The sequence below is a fragment of the Bombus affinis genome, unplaced genomic scaffold, assembly GCF_024516045.1.
Source record: "Bombus affinis isolate iyBomAffi1 unplaced genomic scaffold, iyBomAffi1.2 ctg00000506.1, whole genome shotgun sequence".
NCBI classification, from domain to species: domain Eukaryota; kingdom Metazoa; phylum Arthropoda; class Insecta; order Hymenoptera; family Apidae; genus Bombus; species Bombus affinis.
The window spans coordinates 49,780-58,498 of NW_026109150.1; the positions used below are offsets into that span (position 1 = coordinate 49,780).

Below are 8,719 nucleotides of genomic sequence, written 5' to 3' on the forward strand. Positions count from 1 at the left end.
GTATTCTGAACTAGCTGAGAAGATGACGAGAGCAATACTGAATATACAGAATAGCTGCCCGACGAAGAAGATACAACGGGGCATGAAAGGACAACCCTGATGACTGCCGACAGGTTTTACCGGGGTTGTCTGTCCTCAAAGCAAAGGAAAAAGGAGGAGGGGTTTTTAGTGGGTATGGCAACAACATCCGCCCGAGTCCCACATAACCCAGTGATGCGGATCACTGGGTATGCGTAACAGCATTTTCCCCTCCTCACGCAAAAAAAAAAAAAAAGAAAAAAAACTATACACTCTATCAATTTTAAGTTGATAATTTCGTTATTATATAATTTTTCTTAGTCTAAACTGAATCCAGGAAGAAGAACTTTCATCCAATTACATACTTCATTAATTCATGAATTGTATTCGTTACCGTACGTACAAAAAGAAAGTTGACTGATATAAAAATTCAAAGGATAGAACTTCTAAGCTCGCGATTGGAAACAGATTCAGTTCAATGGTTTAATTTGCCATTTAATTGAATTCTCTGGCAATTTCAGCGAACTGTGGGCTTTAAAAGTGTCCCGCATTCAAACGCAAGACTTCTCCTCCACCTTTCTCTTTCTTTCAATTCCAACCTCAAGTAATTGACCTATTAATTCGACGATATATTTACATGCTCGCAAGGGATTCAAACAACTTCGTTGCGTTAAATTCGCAATTATAACCAACAGGAATGTCTCAATCAATGTGCAGCTCGAAACAAATAATAGATAATTAACTTTTCAATATAACGATTGATATGTTTGATGAAGAAAAATGTATGAATTTTTAAAAACGTCTCCTAGTACATTTAGCATTTTTATAGTAAAAACTTAGAACACACACGCACACATATACTATTCCATGAAATGATTTACACAGCTATGAGTCTAATCCTATCATATTATAAAGGGATGAACGAACTTTTCCTAATAAATATAACTTTATACAAAATCTTGTTTAAAAAAATTAGTTTTTTATTCTCATTAAATTAATTTAATATCAGAATATATAATTTTAGTCGTTATCAAAATTTTATGTCAAATGCGTTCATAGATATATATATAAATAAATGTCTAATCCTATGTATTTATTTCAACTGAAATCTTAACTTAAATATTTATTAACAATATTCTGACGAATATGCAATGAAAGATAAAAACAAGTTTATTTTTCCTATAGAATGTCTCATGCTTCTTACTCATTTTATGTTTCTCGTTGTCAGTGCGTAACTACTTATCAGCCGCATGAATGCTAAGTTTTACTACTGAGAAACGAAGAGACATATAGATGCAAATATACGCTATCTCGCGTGAAAAAACATCAGATACATTAACCAGAAGGAATATCCGATACATATAAAATTCATAGCGTAGTTATTTATACATACGGAATATTTCTTTCTGTATGAAATATTCTTTCTTCTGAATTTTTATTATAAATGTATGTCCATTTCCTACCTTAAAATGTCTCTCCTTTGAAAAACTCCATTTAAATATAACGATCAACAAAATATTACCAATAAAAATATTGAAACGAGATGCTGAAAGAACCTTTTAATGAAGTACAAATGATTATTTCAACTTTAATTCTGTTAAATTTGAATTGAATCATTTATAAACCGAACAGGTGTATAAAATTTTATTGCGTAAAAATCGTGAAGCTGAAAATTAGGAACGAATAACGAATGAGTAACCTAGTTTCATTAAAAGGTACGTGTACGCCGATCCGTGTAACAACTTCGACACTCCAATTATTATAAAGCATGTATCCTTCAGAGATTTTTTGCGCGAACGCAAGATACCTTTTACACGTGCAACTGAATAAGTGGAACGTGATTTTCGATATTTCTTCTTGTAGAACTTGTAACAACGTAACTGTTTCACGAATATTTTCCCTGACACTTTTACAACGATGCGTAGAAATCTCCTTTTATAATTAATAATTTCAGCATTTCTCTGAACAGTTTCGTTGCGATTAAAAAATATACAAAGCTTACGACGTGCTTGTTTAAAAATATTTATATGGAACAAGATTTCGAATTTGTCGCATCAATCGCGATCTCAGCAGGTGTAAATTAATTCGTTCTAATGAACGAATAAATTAAACGACTCGTGACAAAAATTATCCCTGTCCATGTTTGTCTTTCTAAAACTAATTCAAGGCGAGTTAAATGAATCGCTGTGTACCCTATTCGCGCAGCATGTGTTTTAACGACCAGCATGCAAGCGTTAACGGTGTACTTTAGTTTCTCATGGTTGTGTTAAGCTGGTTGCTCTTAGAATGAGCATATACTTACCGCAGGAATTGAACAGCGGAGACGCCCGCAAGATGTTGACTTCGAATTGTAACATATGCAGTGTATGCAAATCCAAGGTCCCGGCACATACATCTGTCCATGTAAGACAGATCGTCCTTCGAAATCAGTACAGTTTCCTCCTAAATGCACTGAAAACGATTACCAGCGTCAATATCTTTGTCACTCGACAATCGTACGCGCAGTTACGCTAACCGTTTTAACGCCACGCAGCGTGATCACTCTATTCGCGTACCGTGGTAAATTGTGCCACGATGTATGGTCACGATCATTAATTCGCAACGCGCTCAAGCGTGCTCGTCGCGAGTCATATCAGAGTTTCCTCTCGTAATTACTCGTTTTTCAAATAATCATAAACCAAATAAAAAAAAAAACCAATATAAAAAATTACCTCTTGAATCGGAAAACCAAATCCTGCATTATAGAATGTTATCACACAAACGAAACGCAGAGCATAAATATTTCGCAAACTTTTGAGTGTTTGTTGTAACGCTTCCAGTATAACCGATGAAATGAAGCGCGAGCACGTCGAACGGTATATTTCGATGAAAAAAACAGGATGAAAAAGGGCAGCGCGATCGCGTCGATCGGTACTACTCGCAAATAAATAAACGAAGCGCTATCGCGCTGCACAGCACAAACCGATACGGAGTCTTGAAACATCCGACACTAAAACGGTTAATAACATTACGAAAACGACCGTACCAGGAAATTTTTGTTCAACGGATCCGCATTGCGGCTATCACGATGCTCCTTCGTTGCATCGATGCTTCATCGATGAGATTAAAGCACCGTTGAAATAGGTTATTCGATTTCTTACATGGGCAAAAAGTTTTTATATCGTGTTTGCTGTTTTACTTCGCAAGTGTGCTTTACAGTATACGTTAGAACTCCAAGTCGAGCTATCCGAGTTAAAGTCTCTTGAAACTTAAAACGGCACTTAAAGGATATAGGTATAATAGAAGGTTCGTTTAAAATTCAAAAGTGTATATACGTACATATACATTTGAATAAAAATAGCGGATAATCTCAAGTAAAAAAGTAGGTTCGTGTTAGTAAAATGGTTTCAAAATACTTGTCAAAAGTCAAACGACTTGACTAATTAAGAATGGATGTAAGAGATTGAAAGCAAAGGGCATCTAAGAGTATCAATTAAGTAACAAACTCACGGTGACAAAGAGGTTTTCACTCGCTCGAATTCAAATAAATCGGTTAATTTGAGCGAAACTTTAGGTGCACGAGAAGCGACACGCGTCCTCAAGGACTACGAAGGTTCTACTCGAACGAATGAAAACTTTTCTCTGGCCCGGTGTGTATACACAAGACGTGCGAATTTAAAGTGCAGATTGTATTAATTGAAATAATTGGTTGGTTTGATCAAATTAATCGTTTTAAGCTGAAATGACGAAGGTCATCCAAGTAATTGATGTCCACTGTAATTATTTGTTAATCGCGCGTGGAATCGGAACGATTCGACCTCGTTCCAACGCGAATCGTTACTAAGGCAGATACGGCAATTAATAATTGTCGCGTCATTTGTTCGATCGTGTTCACAAATTCAAATACGGCTGAGTGGCGAAAACCATTTATAACACGTCCCGTACCGCGTAGGTCGTATACATATCTCAGGATGAATTTTTCGTACTTCGCCGCATATATTCTCCATGTCAGACATACCATAAAATATTTCGTGCAATCGCGTATTCCTGTCTAATGTCAGGAATTCTCTTTCCATAGGTCTGCGTTTTCCATATTATCTATTTTGCTTATCAGTAAACATTCTTACAATTTGTGATTAATACTGTACGTACAAGAACGTTAAGTTTTTGACGTTGTAATATTTCACATGAAATAATAATGGCTGTATATCGACTAACTTATTAATTAATTAAATTCGTGTATATCAAGTTTCCTATCATTTAATACTTTCGTGTAACTACAGAGATTTGATACTATGAAATGAAATATAAAACTTGGTAAAAAAACGCGCTTCGTTAGGAAATGAGGGTAATGATGCAAATATTTTTTGTAGCCATTATATAGAATTTCGATGGTATAATTAATCAGTATCAACTTACCAGCCCCTGACGGGAAGAAAGTGACGAAAATAACCTGCAAGCAGATGAGAATTGCAAGTATTTTCGAGTACAGGTCCTTCATGGTTGTAAAAGATCAGGGGATGTTGTCGCTCTAGAATAGGCGAAAATCAGCTGTTTCAATAACTGCTTTGTGGGCACTGGAGTGCGTAGACCAGAAATATCTGCGACAAAAATCAGAATACATTTGTTTTCACATGATTCGATCAATTTTGTGTAGGACTAAGCTGATTGAACCTAACACGGGATAATTGTCCAACTTACGACCTTAACAAGCCCGCTTGATTCTCTATAAGTGCTTGAAATTGATGCTTGTATTCTTTCCAGATTAACAAGCTTTGCCCCCCCCCAACCCCCTCCCTCTCTATTTCCTTAGATCGAGTTAGACTGCCACAACATATTATCTTTCTTCTTTTCTTTTCTTTTTTTTCGATCTTTTAAAGCCTTAAATCGCTGGTTATTATAGTGTATACATTCAATTACTCTGTAAGTCGTAAGTACATGTTTTACGTTATTTTTTATTTTCCAGCTAAATTCCACAAAAACAAGAAATATACTTCCAACGTGTTTTCACGTGTCTCTAGCAAAGATCTGAAAAACAAGTTGCGGCGCAATTTAAAACGACAAATAGCACCGTGTGTCTCGTTGTGGCAACGCACGCTTCGTCAGCTTTTTAAAAGCGCTCTCTGTCTGCTTTTTTCTCTCTTCACCGCCTATTCGTTTTTTCTTAACGAGTGAAACCGTTTTTACGAGGACGGGAGCACAGAAATGACGTACTGGCAATTCTGTTTCGTGATGACACAAGCAGCCCGGTTTCAGTGAATTAAACCTGGCCCCAAGCTTCCAATTATCTCTCCCTTCCTTTCCTTTATTTTTCCCTTCTATATCGAGTTTCAGGTTTTCTAAATTTCCATTACAATCAACTATGGCTTTTCTCTATTTTATATGTTAGCCGATGATTCATGGCAAAAACGTCGGCTGTAAAAATATTTGGAGTTGCAACAGCAACAAGTGTGTTTTCTCAAACAGAAAATATTGGAAGCGTACTCGTTGGCAAAACAGTTCACGGATAGTTCGTCCTCTGCTTGTTATTTGTTTCAATACCGTTAGCAAATAAATTCATGAAACATAGTGGTGTCGCATAAATTGAAAATAAAAGCTTTGCGTATACTTGGCAGTTGAACTTTGGCTATTATACGTATGTTATATATGTAGTATCGTGGACAAAAGGCCTAAGATATCTGCCGAACCATAAACAATGCCGCGAGAGCCGCGGCATCGTCGGGTACATCAATGTGTCGTCGGTTCTTTTTAAGTGGATAGTTTCGTGGAAAGGGCCTGCGTGACTCTGGCCACGGGCGTTTCGGGACACGTGTCCGATAGGACGGGAAAAGACAAAGAGACGCTAAAGGCAGTGTTAGTTGAGAAGCCGGAGAAGACGGATGCAAAAGGTGTGCAGAGTGTGACTTGAGAAGCGAGAGCGAGCGAGTGTAGAAGCGGAAGAGTGTGAATCGGGAAGTCGGAAGCCGTCTATGAGAATAAGACGTACGACAGCATCGTAATCATTTCGTTGCTTCGAACATTATTTATTAAATCAAAACATCATTACTTGTCCTTTCCTCTAAGACCCATTAAGATACTACATATATATATATATATATATATAGAAGATTGCTTAGAATTTGGAGCTTAATAACATATGTCAAAATCATTGACATTAAAGAAGGTGAACCTTACTTACGAAATTTCCTTCCGTCAAATGATACATAAAAATTGAAAAAAATAATATACATAGTTTTGACTTTCTTCCGCATTATAATTTGAATCACTCGATTTATTCGACTAAAGATAATCAAGCAATAACCTCACTTTACACGTATTCTCATCACGTGAAATAGATCACATCAGGGATTTTCAAAAGTCGATGGAATATTAATGGCGATTAATTATTTATGGATGTATTCTGCACGGTTAAAGCAATCGCCTAGTGAATTATCGAGTTCCAGGAATATGAGCGGTAAACAGGATTGCAGCTATAAATGACTCTCTAACGTGTATATTAGAGATGAATTTGATCATTTATCCTCATAATATGAAATACGCTTTCAAGTGGAAATCATAATTAACAATTTCTGGCAGCGAAAAGTAAATAAATCGATACGTTTAAATCAATATTAGAATTTCTTAATATTTTTATCAAATATTTTTATCAAATATTTTAACATCGTAGAAGTGTCGTTGGAGAGAAATATTAGGTTGTTCCAAAAGTTTCTTTCGGTTTATAAAGAAATGATAGATGTACGATATTTTTTGCATTATATTATTTTATTCAATTATGTGCGATCCACCTTTCTCCAATTTAATATAAAATAACATAAAACAAAAAATGCTGTGTATCTATCATTTCTCTATAAAACGAAAGAAAATTTTGCGAAAATATAATAGAAATTTAGCTTTAACACAATATAAAAATGGATTGTTATGCCCCTAGGAGATAAGAACAATATGATTAATATTAATAATGAATACGTTAACGTAACGAAAAGCAGCTTTTGCAGAAGGCTATAACCTGAAAATGTTTACTAAAGAATGATAACATGAATTTTCTTAAGTACCCCATTTGATACTTAATCTGCTTTGTAAATACTGTACGTCCTAACTTTGAAAGAATGCAATTTTAGCCAGAATGTTTCAAATTACCTAGCCGTATTGTTTCCTTGTAATGTAATTTATATTTACATTATCTCGCGTAATTCTTTCCACTTTATTGACTTCTAAACGTTAATGTAATATAATTTTTATAATATAATTTTAATCGAAGTTATTTAAAATTTGTAGTATCTCATCCCTACTAGAATAATATTAACAAATGTGCAGAGCTCAAGTCGAATAACACCGGCTCAGATAAATGATCATCAAACTTACTTTTGTTATCGTCGATGTCAGTGATTTTGAACCAGCCAACGTCCATGGCAATCAATATTATTTAGCCGGTCTTAACGCAATGTAAAAAGCAAAAAAAAAGAGGAAGGAAGGAACAGGGAAGCAAAGAGATAAAACGAATTTTTCATTTTCTCGAAACTAGATCGAGTTTCAAGCTGCTCGTAAAAGAGTCTGTAGCCAATCCGACTAAATTCGACGAACCGCGCTTGAAAATTCCCAGAGAACTGTGATAACCATCGAAATCTGTACAATTTGTCGATTCATCGCTTGATTAAAAAATGGAACAAAATGAGGCTGATCAGCCGGCCTTTCAACTTCTAATGATCCCTATCGTTTTACCCTAGGTTGAATGCTACGATATAAGCCGAAACAGCTATAAGTAGGGTTCACGTGATTGCCGCCATCTATTATTCACGCGTTACACATTCGCCAGACAGACGCGTCTAACGGTTGACATTGTTTTCTACCCTCAGTTCCAACGCAATTACGTTGCTACGTGCAATCAAGTCTCGAGTGAAGCTAATGATAAGTTGTTGTTCGATCCTACACAATTACTAAAATTATTCAAATTAAACTAATTTAGTCTAAAAAAACAAGTAATTTCGTTATATATTTCCTTTCATAATAAGCCATGGTTGGAATATAGTAGCTGACGAAAATATTCGTATATTTGTAGAAACATTTTAGGGCTGTATTATGCATAACGGCACTATAGAATTAATACTGTAACAGAATTCTACTATCATGGTTATGCTGGTAATATTCGAAACAAATCTGAAAATCTATGTAGATGTTGTAAGATATTCAGTACGAGTACTGTGCATTACTGGTATGTACATAATCACGACGAGATAAGGAAGGTACTGTTCTCTATTGCTCATCGCTACCCGTTGCTAGTAGCAACGTACTATGCATATATATCTCGTAAAGATTTTAAATGTAGCCAACGAGACCATTTTTAATATTTGACTATCGTGACCCATTACAGTTTCATCACTTTCGATTAATTGAACACGACCCGCACCTTAAGACTAAAATACACAATATAAGTCTTTTAAAATTTACGGACGACTATTTATGGTATTTAAAGGCAGCAAAGATAATAATTAGCTGCGCGGATTTTCCTCGAATCGTAGCATACAATATGGAATCTGATTATTAAAAATTACAGTGGAAATACAGTGGATTTCCATAAGATATTCGTGCTTGTGGCATTTTGGAAATAAATTCTTAACCCAAATGGACGACCTCGATACTCGAGAAATTTTGTGAAGCTGACGTCAATGGCGATATGTACTGTTGTTGTGCTATCATTTCATAGTAAGCTGTATTGATTGCACTT

General features: G+C 35.4%; 1 long non-coding RNA gene across 1 annotated transcript; it reads right to left on the minus strand.

The window, feature by feature from the left end:
• Positions 1-1,814: 1,814 nt before the first annotated feature.
• LOC126928057 (uncharacterized) lies at positions 1,815-3,266 on the minus strand. The gene is made up of 2 exons (XR_007716226.1): positions 2,321-3,266; positions 1,815-2,211 (listed from the first exon to the last, which is right to left on the minus strand). It is a non-coding gene; the product is annotated as an uncharacterized LOC126928057 (long non-coding RNA).
• Between the last annotated feature and the right edge of the window lie 5,453 nt (positions 3,267-8,719).